This window comes from Lactuca saligna, chromosome 8 (assembly GCF_052625555.1).
Source record: "Lactuca saligna cultivar CGN05327 chromosome 8, ASM5262555v1, whole genome shotgun sequence".
Taxonomy (NCBI): Eukaryota; Viridiplantae; Streptophyta; class Magnoliopsida; order Asterales; family Asteraceae; genus Lactuca; species Lactuca saligna.
The window spans coordinates 83,322,157-83,340,392 of NC_136424.1; the positions used below are offsets into that span (position 1 = coordinate 83,322,157).

At 35.8% G+C, this 18,236-nt stretch overlaps 1 long non-coding RNA gene across 1 annotated transcript; it reads left to right on the forward strand.

The window, feature by feature from the left end:
• The first annotated feature begins 1,219 nt into the window (after positions 1–1,219).
• On the forward strand, positions 1,220–16,660 carry LOC145008062 (uncharacterized). Its single transcript, XR_013663246.1, has 3 exons — positions 1,220–1,357; positions 2,479–2,510; positions 16,448–16,660. It is a non-coding gene; the product is annotated as an uncharacterized LOC145008062 (long non-coding RNA).
• The last annotated feature ends 1,576 nt before the right edge of the window (positions 16,661–18,236 follow it).

Sequence of the window (18,236 nt, forward strand, 5' to 3'; positions counted from 1 at the left end):
AATTATGCACGCTATGAATCTGAGAAGGTTCACAATGTGAATCTGAACAGGTTTACAATGTGAATATGAATTGAAATATCATTTTTTTACATGAATAAGAATGTATGTTTAAAAAATACAAAAAAGCATGAATTTTGATATATTTATTAATTTTTTTCTATAAAAAATAGTCCTTAACTTTTGAACAAAGAAAATGAAGTGAGTTTTTTTGGGAAAAAAAGTTCGTTTTTTATATATCATCATGGATCTCTTTGTAAATAGGACGTAAAATCGTGAACAACGGTATACTCGGTTTTTTTCGATAAAAAACATGGTCTAAAAAAATTTTAAACGAAAAAAAGGAAGTGAGTTTTTTTTTTTCTAATCCGGTACATATGCGTCCATTGTAAAAGTATATTGAACTTTTCCCTTATAATGGTTCATTGATTAATAATGGTTCTCTATTGAACTTTTTTCCCTTATATATGTTTATATGTATATGCCTAATCATAAAAGATTATAAATATATCTCTGTTCACAGATTAAGTAATCATATATGATTATGACGATTAGTTGCAGAAGAAGTAGTGGTGGCAGAGGTTGCGGTAGTATAAGTGATGGAGGTGGCAGTGGTGGGGTCGGCTAGTGGCAGAGGTAATGATAGTGGTGGTGGCGTTTGTGGTGATGGGGATGATGGCAGAGGAGAAATGAACGAACGACTCTATATAATTATTTATGATTAAAACTGATCCACCGCAACAGTGTGCTAGAGAGTTAGAACAGCAGATGTGAAATATATTGGTGAGGTTTGATCTAAATATCTCTATTTCATGTTTATCGATATTTTTCTACCACCATTATGTCAATCGACGGTAGCACAGCAAACTATCTCACTTATTTTTCAAATTTTTTATTTTTTTCAAGCCTTAAGAACTTTGAATTATACTATGAAGTCCTTGGGTAATTCCATTTTTATGATAGACATTTAAATGGTGTTGTTAACTTAATGGATAAAGGTCTTTATTTCGTTTTTTTAGATAAGGAAGACAACCCCATTTTTTTTTCAATTAGGCTGTCTTCTTATATCTCTCTACGTTAACAGTATATTATTTTCATCCGATTTTTAAAGTCTTCCTTTGACACTGATGTAGGTTGCGATTCATGTGGTGTTGTTGATTTCCCATCAGATGTAATCTACCCCCCCCCCCCCCCCCCCCCCCCCCCAATCGTAATCATTTCTCTTACTTATCTAATTATTAGATATCTGAAACATTGTTTACAATTTCCAATCCACGCGTATTCTCGCTTCCCATCACAAACAAAAAATTATTAATCAATTGGAGTAATGGAACGATTCTCTCATTATCCAAGGACTAAGGTATGTAAATCTTTAGTTTGTCACTAATTTTGTAACGTTTCTCTGATTATTTGATCTCGGTATGTATATTTGCCACTTTGGTTTGGTTTGAAATTTCAGTTGCTTTGGATTGAAATAATTTAATTTTGTGAATTGGGCCAGGTTGTTTATTTGTTAGTTTCAATTAGTATTTCAAAATTTTGTCTGTTTGCTTTTGATTCATAAAGAATAAAGAGTGGCTATATGCTGGGTTGCGACAGCTACTTCAAGAATCAAAAGAACGTGATGTATTGTTTTTATTGTTCGATGGAAATAAAACTAGGTTGTTTTTATATATTTTAAGTCCTATATTCTATTTTGATAAGAATGTGTTGGTTCTAAATATACTAAAGGATGTTAACAATAGTTGTTTCGGATATTTCAGTCCAGCCTAACCAGATTTTGGCTTCATCGGTCCAACCTTAACTTCATATCACAATTTTCCACCGATCTCATTCACTAGTTGTCTGCATCTTCTTTTCTTCACCTCCACCCAACCCAACAACCATAAAGCCCTCCAAAATCCACCATTTAGCTGCAATATACAAACACAAAATGATACTTGGCTTTTTTTACCCAACAGTCCATGAGTTTAAGAATACTAACAAACAACCCCGAAATTTTATCAAAACAACTTGGTTTTTTTGGTTCTTTCGATTTTGACCGGTTCTTTTCGGTTCCAACGCAAAGTAGAAGTTTTTCTATCCTTCTCGGTTAATATCGGAACCGGTCTGGCATTTGTATAACTGGTCCGGTTTTTGGTTCCTACTATTGTTCAAATTCTTTTTTTCTGTTTTCTTGGTTCCGGTCCAATTTTGGACCAAATAATATCCCTAGTCTTGCTTACAAAATTGTTTGTAATATTCTCGACTTCTTGGTAAAATCCAATGTATATTTCTCTATGAATTTTCATAGGATATATATTATTTGACATGATAGAAACAAGTATTGAATGGAATGGTTTGTTTTATTCGAATGAAAGATAAAATGTTTGTTCTCTACGATAAAATGGGATTGATGAGTTTTGAAGGGATATGATGAATTTTTTTTCATGAAATGTGAATTTTTACGGATGATGAAGTCTTGTTGGTATTTTTTTGTAGGTAGATGGCATAAGAGGACGATCATGCAAGTGGTAAGTGATATCAATTGGAGAAAACGAAAAGATAAACTTTTTTGCACATTATATTCTTAAGTAATTCTTCAAGAATTCTTTGATGAGTTTTCTAGGTTATAAAAAAATTATATGTGACGGAAAAACACTTAAACCCTTAAGTTCACATGCAACATAGAAAGGATCTATCTTTTCTCTATTGATAACAACTAACTATGAATATCAAGAAAACCTAGGAGAGAGGCTATGAAATCAAAATTCACATCAAGTTAGGGTTACATACCTTTTGATTATTATTGTAAATAATCAAAGTAGAATCCTTCTTCAAGACCTTGAAAAACTAGCATCAAAGGTATTGTACTTCTAATGGCTTGTACCAAAAAACCTAGTACCAAGAAGACTTGAGGAGAGGAGATAGGATGATTTTAGGCTATTGTCTTTGGGTATTAAGTGTCCGAAAATATGATGACAAATGACCCTATTTATAGCTGATATGGAAACCTAGAAATGCTAATTCGTACAATATAATAATATATTTCAAATTAGTATTTATTCAAGCCCTTAATTAACTAATAGGATTATCCTAAAATCCTAAAAGACTAGCCAAATTTCAGGCCAATCTAGAAGGATCTAGAAACCCTATTTTGTTCAACTATTGAACAATTACAAGTTAGTCCCTATACTTTCAATTAATTCTATTTAAGTTGGAATTAATTTCAATTATTTTATGAATAATTCTCAATTAATTATTACTATTTCCAATTAATATATTAAAACCATTTATTTTAATTTCTAATTAATTTATTAATCGTATAATCAATTAACAAATCAGCTTCTTCCTCCAAAATTCATTCTATCCAAATACTAGTTTTGAGGGAAACCCAAAAAGGACTTTGCTTTAAATTCATGAATATACTTCCAATTAATTCTATTTAAGTTGGAATTAATTTCAATTATTTTATGAATAATTCTCAATTAATTATTACTATTTCCAATTAATATATTAAAACCATTTATTTTAATTTCTAATTGATTTATTAACCGTATAATCAATTAACAAATCAGCTTCTTCCTCCAAAATTCATTCTATCCAAATACTAGTTTTGAGAGAAACCCAAAAAGGACTTTGCTTTTAATTCATGAATATACCAATTTAGTTATTAGCTTAGACACGTTAATCCAACAGTCTCCCACTTGGATAAGTTTGTAACTACAATTGCAAGTATAGACCTTGAAATAAACAACAAAGACTGCTTTCGAAAGCCACTGCCAAACTCTGATTCAAATCAGCTATTAGCCCTAATATAATGGATTAGTTATTCCTTTGTTCTACAAAATATTGTATGGACACGAGACATGGATCAGAATCAATATCATTTTCCAAAATTCTATTTCCTAATTTCCTGATTTGTAACGACTTTATTGGACTTCAAATTAAACACATTAATTAGTCATGGCTGACACAACACTATATAGTCAACATCAAATCATAGAGGGGCCCAATGATATCGCTTTCCCTATTAAGGAAGAAGGAACGAATTGCTTGGACTATGTAGTCATACAATTTACATATCAAATTACATATTGAATAACCCTTTATAATATCTAGTTACTAGATGTGTTTGAGTCAACCAATGCATAATTGATCTGTGAACTACAAACTATATATCTCTGCTTTAAGAATAGTGGTAGCTATCATCTTATAATTATGTGTGACAAGACCCACGAAGTAATCTCTAAGTGTGGGTTTATCCAATACTTAAAATCTCTATTTTCAAAGTACTCATAAATATTATAACAATTTAAATTGCAATGCCTTAACATCAATCGACAATCTAGAATCAATTCATGAAAGTCTTAATTCACTACTTACTTCCATAATTATGACTGACTGTGCAAGTTTAAATAATTCAAATTACTCAGGAAGTGTAAACATGAAAAAAGAAACACCAGAATAAATAACTATATAAGGCAGTATGATACTCATAAATAATTCACCATTATTCATTCACCAAATCAATTACATTTATTTTGTTACAAGTTTCAAACATATCACCTAACTACTATAACTAATATTTTCTCTTAGACCTATGCTCCTAGCATGCTGGTAGTGTTTGACTTTGCTCAGAGCCTTTGTGAATGGATCTGCAACATTATCTTCTAATTATACACTCTTCACCAGAAGGTGTCCTTGTTCTATCCAATATTGAATGTAATGATACTTTTTGTCGATATGCTTGGATGTACCATGATCCTTTGGTCCTTTTTTCAAAGAAATTGTGCCTTCATTGTCACGGAAGAGTTCCATAGGTTCCTAAATAGTTGGAATGACTCTGAGTCTCCGATAAAGTTCTTCAGCCAAACTGCTTCCTTCAATGTTTCACTCGCTGCAATGTACTCAGATTTACACGTGGAATCAACCACTGTGCCTTGCTTAGAACTTTTCCAAGTAACTGCTCCTCCATTCAGTAAGAATACCCAGCCAGACTGCAAACAAAATTTGTCCCAGTCTGTTTGAAAATTGGCGTCACTATAACCACTCATTGTTAATGTATCACTAACACCAAGAACTAGGAACATGTCTTTCATTATTGCAGATACTTAAGAATATTCTTCACCACAATCCAATGGGCTCTGCTAGGATTTCCCTGAAATCGACTGGCCATGCTCAAAACATAAGACACATTATGGAGAGTACAGGTTATTGCATACATGATCGTTCCTATAGCCGAAGCATATGGGACTCAATTCATGTCAGCTATCTCTTAATCAGTACTTGGACTTTGAGTCTTTCTCAACTTGATAGTACTATGCATAGGCGATTCCCCTTTCATTGAATTCTCTATACTGATATGCTTCAGTATTTTATCCAAATATGTACTTTGGCTAAGACCAATAAGACGATTCTTTCTATCCTGATGAATCCTAATTCCAAGAGTATATGATGCTTCCTATAGATCCTTCGTAGCGATATACTTCCCAAGCCAAGACTTAACTTCTTGCAAGGCCGGAATGTTGTTTCCTATAAGGAGTATATCATCGGCAAACAAGACTAGGAAAGTCAACATACTCCCACTAGCTTTGACATATACACAGGGCTCATATTTACTTCCAGTGAACACAAACTCTTTGACTTTCTCATGGAAGCAAGGATTCTAACTACAAGATGCTTGTTTTAATCTATAAATGGATTTCTCAAGCTTACACACCCTATCAGAAAATGTGACATGTACAAAACCCTCTGGTTAACTCATGTAGACATCCTTAGATAGTTTCCCATTAAGGATAGCAGATTTAACATCCATCTACCAAATTTCATAATCATGAAATGAAACTATGGCAAGCATGATCCTGATAAATTTTATATTAGCTACTGGGGAAAAGGTCTCATCATATTCAATCCCTTAGGTTTGAGTAAAGCCCTTTGTAACCAGCCTAGTTTTGTAGGTGTGTACTTTCCCATCCATGTCAGTCTTCTTCTTGAAGATCCATTTGTACCGGAATGTTTTTCGACCAGGCACATGATCAATCATGTTCCATACTCTATTATCATACATGGACTAAATCTTGTCGTTCATTGTCTCATTCTATTTAGCAGCTTGAGGGCTTGCCTTTGCTTCCTTGTAGTTAGCAGGTTTATCTAAATTTACCAGTGTATGCTCACTGACAAATGTATCACCATCTGTAGTAATATGGAAACCATAGAACTCAAATGGAAAGCTAACCCTACTAGAACGATAAAGGTGTAATGAATTATCAATTGGATCAACTAGAACCTCTTCCTCATGTTGAGTGCTAGTGTTGTCTGAGGTTCCTTGATTAGATGATTCCTGAATTTCTTCAAGATCAATAACACCCTACTTTCCTCTTTTCATATGATCTCTCTCTCACGAAAGACTCCTCTTCGAGCTACGAAGAACACATTTTCACTAGGTCTGTAGAAAAAGTATCCAAATGAATTTTGTGGGTAGCCAATAAAATAACACTTCTCGGCTTTGGGTTCAAATTTTTCATGTGTATCTTGCCTTACGAGTGCTTCACAACCCCAGAACTTCATATATATATATATATATATATATATATATATATATATATATATATATATATATATATATATATATATATATATGAGCGAGGGAGCTTTCCCTGTCCACATCTCATGAGGTATTCTGACAACCTTCTTTTATAGAACAAGATTCACGATATGGGTGGCTGACTCATCATAGAATGAACCATATCCAGTAAGGTTCGATTATGCTTCTCAGCCACACCATTAAGTTGTGGTGTTATGGGAGGAGTCAATTGTGACATAATTCCATATTCTTTATGATATTCGTGGAACTCAATACAAAGATATTCACCACCTATATTAGATCTAAGCATATTTATCTTCCTGCTTAATTGATTCTCAACCCCATGCTTAAACTCTTTGAACTTTTCAACTGTTTCCGATTTATGTTTGATTAAGTAGATATAACATATTTGTTATAATCGTTTGTAAATGAACATAGTATCGATTAGCATTTCTTGTGGTTGATCTAAATGGGCCACAAATGTTCGTATGGATTAGGTCCAACAATCCTTCACCTCTTTCACAAGTTTTAATGAAAGTTGATTTTTTCACCTTACCCAAGAGACAAGATTCACATTCATCATTTCTCCTAAGGTCAAATGATTCCAACACACCATCCTTTTGGAGTTGGGTGATGTGTTTCTTGTTAAAGTGCCCAAGACGACAATGCCACAAACATGCTATCACACCCCCAAACCGGGATGGCGGAAACGTCCGGGGGCGAATGACTTCGTGTATAGTATCATAACAATTGAATATGAATGAAACATAGCAACCAAACATCATACATTAAAGATACACGCTTACATAGTTTACATATTGAATTTGTTCATCAGTTACACAAAAGTAAGAAAGTAAAATTTCTTGAAGTTGCACCACTTGACCTCATAGTCGAGCTGATTACCTGCTACTGGAATTTCTGAGAATACAAGTCGTTTTGAAAAGCGTCAACTAAAAATTTGGTGAGTTCATAAGCAGTTTTGAATAAAAATGGTTTTTTTGTACTTTTTTAGAATCATTTTCATAGTACTTTCAAAAATCCAATATTTTCTAAAAAGAAATGGTTTGAAATATTTGTGTCCAATATTATACTAATGCATGTGTGTTAATTCTTACAAAAATAAAAAGAGAATGATTTCCAGATAACCTGATGTTGTCTGTGTTAGATGATGCTGGAATCTCAACCCCTGTGGTTGAGTATAGATGCGTATAGATTTTTGTTTTATCAAAAAGAAGGTTTTCCGTTTTATCCAAAAAGAACAAAGGATGGTTTCCCGTCAATCTTATAACGTTAATTCCTCTAAGTGAGTCGTTATAACCATACTAAATAATGACAATTTCGCCTGTCTTTGCGTCTTTGGGACACCGACGGAATAGGATATGTGTTTTGTCACCCTAGATTGGCATAGTCTAACTGTAGCGAACAATTCAGGTATGAGGTGTTACCCACGTATAGATCTATCCACAAACTTCCGCTTTCCCTCCAGGAAACTCTGGTTATAACTACAGACTACGACTGTACACTCAAAGGTGCCAACCGACAAGTCACTAGATCCTTAATCAAAAATTTACACGGAAAAGAAAGAAGAACACATATAAAACTCATTCTCAAGCCCAATAAACATGTAAGTGGACCACTAAGTCCGACTACACGTGTCTATTATTTCCAGCCTCAAAAAGAATATGAATGTCTATCCTGAGCCCAATATACATGTGAAAGGGCACTAAGGCCCACTAAACATGTATATTATTTCCAGGCCCAATAAGGATAAAAATATCGTTTTTAACCCGTTTGTTATTGTTTTGTTTATTTTAGTTCGATTATTTACAACATTGATATAAAAATCCCATTTTTTGTAAAAATGACGTTTCTGGCCCAATAAGCCATGAAATTTTAAATTAAGGCCCAATTATAGTAAAAATAACACTTTAGTCCCCATTTTGTTCAAAACTTGTGTTTTTGACTAGTTGTGGTAAAAATAACATTTTAAATACATTTTTTTCAAAATATCATTTTTGGCTTAATTCTTGTGAAATACACATTTTTCTGGTTTTTGGCTTTTCTGACTTAGTTGTTGGAAAATTTGTAGAAAAATCATCTTAAGTCGAAATTTGGATACGTAAATTCCAGTAGTTTGGAAATTTTGTCTACTTTGTTCACAATTTTTATTATAATTTTTATTGGCCTCTAACAAGTGTGAAATTACTCAACTTCACAGGTTGGTCCGAAATTAATTCAAATATGATAGGCAGTTTTGTAAAATTCACCAAAAATAGTAGAAAAATTGTATGAAAACGTGAGAGTAGTCATTTTAAAGGTAATAACCAGAACTATTTGCATGTAAAACAGTTTTGAAACATATTACCATTAAGGAGGTCACAACAGTTCGAGATTGGACTAAAAGTTTTCTGTCAAGGGCTGATTTTTGAGTTTAAGTTATTTAAGTTTGTTCTCAATACTTGTTTTTGCTATTTTAAGTGGATAAATCCCATATCTACAAGTTTACATGTATTATATGTGATGAAACCTATTTTCTGAAGGTTTTTATGAATATCCAAGATGATGAACTCGAATATTTAAATAAGGATGGAGGATATGGCTTGTAACTTAGAGAGGAAATGTTTGAAGTGTGATGGAGGGGGGGTGTGATGAGTTGTGGCTGAGAGTAGAGAAGGAATGGGAAATAAATGGATATTGGTGGCTTTGATACATGTTAGACAATGGGACAATGCCTAGATGTTTGTGGGCTAAACACATTGTTATTTGTTGAGTAAAAATGATGTGTCACTCTTATTGCATTTTTTTCCGTTTTTTTAAATGGGCTAACCAAACCCAAGAGGGAGTTTTTGGCCCAAATGAAAGGGTTTTAGGATTTTTAAGGCCCAAAGATAGGAGATTTTGGCCCAACTTGATTAAATAAGTGGGTTTTCGGCCCAATGAGGTTCAAGAAGGTTGTTTATGGCCCAATAAGCTTCAAGAAGGGTTTTAGGTTGAGAATTTATGGGTTATGGCCCCAAAAAAAATTAGGCTTGGTTTATTTGATCGAGTTTTGGGTTTGAATCACAATATATGAAACTATGAACTTAAATGGCATTGGAGTTTTGAATTTTACTAGCTAGGTCCTTGTAAGTTTATATGGAGGAATCATATTGTACACGGATTAAGATTTATCCCTAACTTGCTAGTTGTAACATCATCCCCCCGTTAGAGAGAATTTCATCCTAAAATTCTTTCTAAATCAGCATCCCAAGTACTAAGGAAGAGGTGTAGGTATCTTGGTATCGTCTAGTCTCTTCGTTCCTACGAAAATTTAAGTCCTTCCTTAATGATCTAGTGGACCTTTGCTACCGGACCTTGACCTTTCTCCTTTGGTTAGTTGAGTGTTGGTCATCTCATCCCAATCACCAAAGTATTCTGACTTTAGGTCCTATATGGTGAAGTGAATGGATGGTCACGGTTAATGAGGATCGTGTATTTGATCCCCCAAAAGTAGTGCCTCTAAACCTTAGGGAGAACACTATTGTCACAAAATTTAAAGTCTCGTGCGGTAAAGTTGGACTCATACTGCTTAGGTTGCCATTGGAGTTTCTTACTAAGAGATTTTGAGCTAGTAGGAGGTCGATCTTTGCTTGTTTTTGGGGGTGGGTCGAGTACGTTTTTTATTTGGGATAGGGGATATCGATCCTTGAGGATAGGTTCATTTGATCCTTAGTAGTCAGTGGTCCTATGGACACTTAGCCTTTCCTATTTACGAGTTGGATAGGCACTCTATGAGGTTCTAGTCTTGATTTGATAACTTCATACTTACTGGGTCGTTCCATTGATCGGATACCTTTGGTGCTTATGTTGGTGCTAAGTGGTCTTGGTGGTCTGGCTACAAGGATGGCTCCATGAGTTGAGTCGATCTCCGAACTCAACTTGGCATGTAGGTGATGTTTCCGAAAGGGCTTTGGAAACATCTTAGGGGGTTATAAATCTCTAGGTTACCCTTGGTGTCCTTTGTTCCTTGTTTCTTATCTCTACTATGGGATTGGAGAGAGCATGGTATTTCTTGTATGGGTACCTAAGGGTCTAGATGCTCGGGATGATTCGAGGATTGTCGTTATAAGTTGTAGGAGTTTTTTTATCGATTGGTTAAGGTGAAGAGTCTCGTTTGTAGATGAATTCTCGTATGGTGAGGATCAAGTCAGCCCATGTCAATTGACACCGTTAGGCTCCTTATTATAATAGATGTTGGATTGATCTGAAAGGGATAATTGTTGGAAATTATAGTGCGTTCTATGTACACATTTGTAATGTCACCCATTTCGTTCTTGGTATTACTACTGTGGTTGTCTCGGTCTGAATTTTTGGGTGCCCTAGCAATACGAGTGCCTTGGTATAAACGATGTGATTTCATAGTCTAATTTCTATTGGACCTCTCTATAATGGTTCGATGTAGCTTAGTTGTATGTAATTCAAGATTGAAAAGGTTGTAGATTGAGTGGTTATGCCCTAAATCCACAGTCAGACTAGGAATGAGATTTAAGATGGATTTACTTTCCCTAAGCTTCTAGGATTTTAATTACATACGGCCTTACGTTTACACTAAGTTATCTTAACTTTTGCAAGGATCTTTAGTTTTCCTATGAAAGATATAATTAGTTCCGATGAGGGAGTACTTTATGATTATGATTTTTAATTGGTAATTTTTTTGTGAAAATTCAGTGCTTAACTTTTGATGTTTTGAAACGTATCGGTAATCCCAGTAAGGTTCCTTGTTGCTTCATCATGTCTTGTTGTTAAACTCCTCCTGGTCCTCCGTCGTTCTTCTCTGTTGGACAATTCCTCTTGAAGTGTACCGTCTCACCGCATGCGTGGCATACTGGACTTACTTTTGGGTTGAAGGTTGGGGCGACGCATGGGGTCGGCGCCCTAGAGAAGCGGGAGATGTGCCCCTTCTTGTTGCACCTATTGCAATGCAATTCCCGACAAACTCCATGATGATGGTAGCGACACTTGCTGCAGAGAGGGAGGTTTCCATGATACAGATTTCTCGGTGCTGGGGTAGGGGCTAGTGGGGTTAGAGGGTGCTACAAATTGCTGCCTTTTGGTGGGCCCTTGAGTCGATCCGCTTCCTTTCTTGTTCCCTCGCTTTCGCTTCATGACCTTCGGTTTGGAGTTTGGGGTGTTTGGGTAAGTTGTCCCTCGTCGGTTTCCTTGGTTGATACTACGTTTGGAGTTATCGACATCATTTACATTTCCATTAGGATTATTGGCGTTGAGTGGTGCCATGACGGCTGTCACGGCAGCTGTTACAGCGGCTTGGAAGGTTGCGGGGTCCATCTACAGAACTGGTGTTTCACCAGCTAGCTGGTTGTTTCCATGGGAAGACATGATTCTGTTGCATGATGAGAAACTGGTTCGTGAGTAACTATGGTTATTTCTAGTCGTATATTATCTATGATTATAGATATGAACTTATGCATGTACGCATATGAATCACATGTTTTGTTGTACAATTCTTGTTGTTTCGACCTACATCCCTATGATGTATTAATGGTAGTATGTAGAAATAAGTATTGTGTAAATTTTAAGTTACACTAATAAATTATATATATCAAATCCTTAAGTTGGCTCAGGTTACATGAGTTCTCGTAAGGTGTACCTCTCTTGATTTACTACTACTAGTTGTGACGAATTACATGGTAGACCTAGGACTTAGTGTGATGACTCTCATATGCCTAAATAGTGTAAAGGTGTCCAACCATTTCGCTAATTTCACGAGTGGCCTCTTCTGCTCCTCGCTCTGCTAAGGTTGCCTTAGCCTTAGCTTCCATGAGCTGTTGTCTTAGGGTGGCCACATCCTCTTCTAAGAGATGGAGATGATTGGTAAGGTCATCCCTTTCTACGTGTTGGTTCGATATTTCTTCCTAGGGGTAAGGCTCATTAAGGATCTCTTCGGTGCCTTCCTCCATGTCTGACTCCTCATCAGAATCCTTTCCTTTGTGGTTCATCTCTTGGTATTCTTTAAGACCCATTTTTGGGTTCTCCCTTTGCACTTCCTTTGGTTCTCCCTCGATCCATTCGTTGGCTATTACCGTAGGGTAGTAGGGGTCTTCGAGGTGAAGCTCAGTCATGTTGTCTTCATGAGAGTGGAAGTATGAGATATATGTAGAAGATTTAAGTGTGGAGGTCGTATGGTATTCTAAAATGCTACTACAGTATTACTTGTTTGATCCTAGGGCTTCCTGATGTACGAAATCGATACGTTTTTAGAATTGTTGTTATTGTTTAGTATCATAAAATACTCCTATAGTATTTTATACCTTAGGTCGGATTCTAATGCTCCCTTGCATGTAGGGTTTGTAAGTTTTAGGCTCGTTGCAACACCACCATCACTCCCAAACACATGTTGGTCGTATCTTGAATAAATACGGTTGATCAGGCTCTATTTATCCCAGATATGATTACATAACTGCCAGGGTTTGACTATATTCTTTAACATCTAAATACTTTTGTTTTGTTCGTATTATGATACGGTTCTAGCAAGTATGTATACTTTTAGAAGATACTTATATTCTTAAGGTATACTTTTAGTCAGAGTGTTTTTAGTCCCATTGTATTTATAGTTGTATATCTTGTATGGTTAGAAATACAAGCTCAATATAAGCAATGCTCTGAACCTGTCATACCCCCGAACCGGGATGACGGAAACGTTCGGGGGCGGATGACTTCGTGTATAGTATCATAACAATTGAATATGAATGAAACATAGCAACCAAACATCATACATTGAAGATACACACTTACATAGTTTACATATTGAATTTGCTCATCAATTACACAAAAGTAAGAAAGTAAAATTTCTTGAAGTTGCACCACTTGACCTCATACTCGAGCTTATTACCTGCTACTGGAATTCCTAAGAATACAAGTCGTTTTGAAAAGCATCAACTAAAAAGTTGGTGAGTTCATAAGCAGTTTTGAATAAAAATGGTTTTTTTGTACTTGTTTAGAATCGTTTTCATAGTACTTTCAAAATTTCAATATTTTCTAAAAAGAAATGGTTTGAAATATTTGTGTCCGGTCTTATACTAATGCATGTGTGTTAATGTTTACAAAAATAAATAGAGAATGATTTCCAGACAACCCGATGTTGTCTGCGTTAGATGATGCTGGGATCTCAACCCCCGTGGTTGAGTACTAGTGCATATAGATTTCCACTTTATCAAAAAGAAGGTTTCCCGTTTTATCCAAAAAAACATAGGATGATTTCCCGTAAATCTTATAACATTAATTTTTCTAAGTGAGTCGTTATAACCATACTAAATAATGACAATTTTGCCTGTCTTTGCGTCTTTGGGACGCCGATAGAATAGGATTGTACACTCAAAGGTGCCAACTAACAAGTCACTAGATCCTTAATCGAAGATATAAAACTCATTCTGAGGCCCAATAAACATGTAAGTGGACCACTAAGGCCCACTACACGTGTCTATTATTTCCAGGCCCAAAAGGAATATGAATGTTTATCCTGAGCCCAATATACATATGAAAGGGCACTAAGGCCCACTAAACATGTATATTATTTCCAGGCCCAGTAAGGATAAGAATATCGTTTTTAACCCGTTTGTTATTGTTTTGTTTATTTTAGTTCGATTATTTACAAAATTAATATAAAAAGCCCACTTTCTGTAAAAATGATGTTCATGACCCAATAAGCCACAAAATTTTCAATTAAGGTCCAATTATAGGAAAAATAACACTTTAGTCCCCATTTTGTTCAAAACTTGTGTTTTTTGACTAGTTGTTGTAAAAATAACATTTTAAACTCATTTTTGTCAAAAATATCATTTTTGGCTTGATTTTTGTGAAATACACATTTTTCTGGTTTTTGGCTTTTCTAACCTAGTTGTTGGAAAATTTGTAGAAAAAACATCGTCAGTCGAAATTTGGATCCGTAAATTCTGGAAGTTTAGAAATTTTGTTTACTTTGTTCACAATTTTTCTCATCATTTTTATTGGCCTCTAACAAGTGTGAAATTGCTCAACTTCACAAGTTGGTCTGAAATTATTTCAAACCTGATAGGCAGTTTTGTAAAATTTGCCAAAAATAGTAGATATTTTGTATGAAAATGTGAGAATAGTCATTTTAAAGGTAATAACCTGATCTATTTGCGTGTAAAACAGTTTTGAAAAATATTACCATTAAGGAGGTTTGTAACGCCCTGATCCTCAGGTATTAATAATGATATTTTGGTTTGTCTTTAAAATAGCTACTCGGCGAGTTGGCCTCCCTACTTGTCGAGTAGTAGCGGGTTTGCCAGTGAAGTTTAATGATCTACTCGCCGAGTTTGCTATGGTACTCGACGAGTAGATGTTGGCAGATGAAACCCTAAACTTCGGGGCCTTGCACCCTATTTAAAGGGTCATAAGCCTCCCCTAGCCTCCCCTTTACAGTTCTTTTCCTCCCAGAAACCCTGATTCGAGTGTGAGTGTGTTTCTTGGTGATTTAAGCTTGAAGGAAGGATTTGGTGAAGGGAGCACTTGAGGAAAAAAGTTAGAAGAAGCAAAGGACTCGTAGAGATTCAAGATCTACCACTGTGGATCACTTTCATAAGGTATTAAGTTGTTCCTTGGCTCATTTCCTTCCAAAGCCCTTTTGTGCATGGATTCTAGGAAAGGGGTTTTGTGTTTAAGCTAAGATCTGAAGTTGTAACTTCAGATCTGGACTCCTTTTGACCTTGAGATGCATAAAGTTATCCATTTAGCCTAGCATGAGCCTCCCCTTAAGTGTATGATTCAATCCCAAGCTTAGATTTGCTATTTTAAGGCCTTAAAGCCTTGCATGCACGTAAAGTTTGCAACTTTACATGAAAAGCATGCCTCAGGAGCCTAGATATGTAACTTTGAAGCATTGCATGGCTCCAAGGAGTCTGTATGGCTCGAGATCTGATAGGACTCGGCGAGTATCAGGGGGAGACTCGGCGAGTCATATGAGGACAGGCATGGACTCGGGGAGTTGGATGAACAACTCGGCGACCCCGATGAACATTGCTATGAAATCGATGAGTTGGATGAACAACTCGGCGAGCTGAATGAAGATTGCCTAGAACTCGACGAGTTGAAGGAACAACTCGGCGAGTCAAGTAAGATTCCCTAATTTATTCGATGGTCATAAACGTGTCGAGTGGCAAGAAAGGAAACCCGACGAGTGGACCTTAGATTATCAGTCAAGACCGTATGAACTCGGTGAGTCACCTCGATGACTCGGCAAGTAGATGTTATCCTGGGAAACTCGACGAGTCACTAGTTGTACTCGGCGAGTTAGGGTCAACATGGACTGTTGACTTGATCCTAACTGAAGTGGACCAGGGCGGACTTTAAGGTTAATGACTGGGTATTATATGTCACTTTTAGGTAGTTAAGTTGGAGCAGTTCGTGGAGCATATCCAGTCCAAAAAGTATTACTTCAGCATTCGTGTCAGGTGAGTCTTCTCACCATACCTATAGGTCTAAGGCACCAAGGCCAGCCCATTATGTGATTACGGTAGATTTGCTAGATACTCTGTGTTTGATTTGCTATGTGATTGCATGTTGTATGAAGACCCCGAGGGGAGACCGTGGCATTGGATGTAAGACCATGTAGGGTAGCCCATGGCAGTCCTAGGTGAAGACCATGTGGGGTAGCCCACGACACTGGATGAAAGATCATGTGGGGTAGCCCATGGCAGTCCTAGGTAAAGACCATGTGGGGTAGCCCATGGCACTATTACAGGTTTGATGTATGCATGGTTTATGTGTTATGTGTGTAGCTTTATGGCTATCAGGATATGTGATTGTGTGTGGTATGCTCTGGGAAACTCACTAAGCGTTTCGCTTACAGGTTGTTGATTGTTGCAGGTACTTCGGAGCCTAAGGGCAAAGGCAAGACGTGATGGCGTGGCGTGTACTCTACCTCTCTTTTGGACGTTTTAGGGACTCTCTGATGATTTCATAAAAACACAAAAATGATGTAATGAATGTGAATTGGAAACAAATGTTTTAAAAACTTATGGAATATGTAATCGGATTACTTATTAAAACGAAAAATTTTCTTTGTAAAATTTGGGATGTTACAAGGTCAAAACAGTTCGAGATTGGACTAAAAGTTTTCTGTCAAGGGCTGATTTTTGAGTTTAAGTTATTTAAGTTTGTTCACAACACTTGGTTTTGCTATTTTAAGTGGATAAATCCCATATCTACAAGTTTACATGTATTATATGTGATGACACCTACTTTCTCAAGGTTTTTATGAAGATCCAAGTGATAAAGTTCATTTTTAAGTAAAGATCTAAAAGTTAAACACATAAACATGCATATATACATAGAAACTTTGAACCTAGCGTGTGCCTTGAAGAGATCTCGAAAATTATGGCTGTTTTAAGGAGTTTGACACACAACAAAGTGTGTAAATTGAATGTTCTAAGCATAAATATGAAACAAAACACTTGAGTTTAGTGTAGATCTTACCAAAAAGCCTAGGATTGGTCTTTGAAGATGATGAACTCGAAAATTTGAAGACGGGTGGAGGATATGTCTTGTAACTTAGAGAGGAAATGTTTGAAGTGTGATGGAGGGGGGGGGGGGGTGGGGTGATGAGTTGTGGTCGAGAGTAGAGAACGGAGGGGAAATAAATGGATATTGGTGGCTTTGATACATGTTGGACAATGGCACAATGCCTAGATGTTTGTGAGCTAAACACATTGTTATTTGTTGAGTAAAAATGATGTGTCACTTTTATTGCATTTTTTTCCTTTTTTTTAAAATGGGCTAACCAAACCCAAGAGGGAGTTTTTGGCCCAAATGAAAGGGTTTTCGGGTTTTAAGGCCCAAAGATAGGAGATTTCGACCCAACTTGATTAAATAAGTGGGTTTTCGGCCCAATGAGGTTCAAGAAGGTTGTTTACGACCCAAATAAGGTTCAAGAAGAGTTTTAGGTTGAGAATTTACAGGCTATGCCCCCCCCCCCAAAAAAAAATAGGCTTGGTTTATTTGATCGAGTTTTGGGTTTAAATCACAATATATGAAAGTATGAACTTAAATGACATTAGAGTTTTAAATTTTACTAGCTGTGTCCTTGTAAGTTTACATGGAGGAATCATCTTGTACACGGATTAAAATTTATCCCTAATTTGCTAGTTTTGACACATGCTTTATCCGCACCATTAGACGAATCAATATGAAACATACTATTGCTTAGGTTATCAACACAAGTCACAATTTCATACACACTATTACAAGGTAAAGCTTTAAACATAAAAACACCATTATGTTAAGCAGATATAGAACCAACTTCATTATCAAATGAATATCTAAAACCTTGTCTAAATAGTAATGTTTGGCGTCATATCTGACGAAAAACATAAATTAATCAATTTAACCCTAACGCTATGTAACAACCCATTATTTTTCTAGTCAATAAAAGTCAAACCTTCTTTAATAAAATTTCGAATTTTATTTATTTCGTTAAGTCCATGAGGGTTAAAAATGATTTAAATTATATAAATGATGCTTTTATATAAGTATTTGAAATAAAATACACTAAAAATCAAAATTTTCCTTTCGGAACCAAGAACCCTCGGACTGAAAACCCTCTCACCCGAAATCAGGTCTCGGACAACAAACCCTTTTCGGACGAGAAACCTCTTTC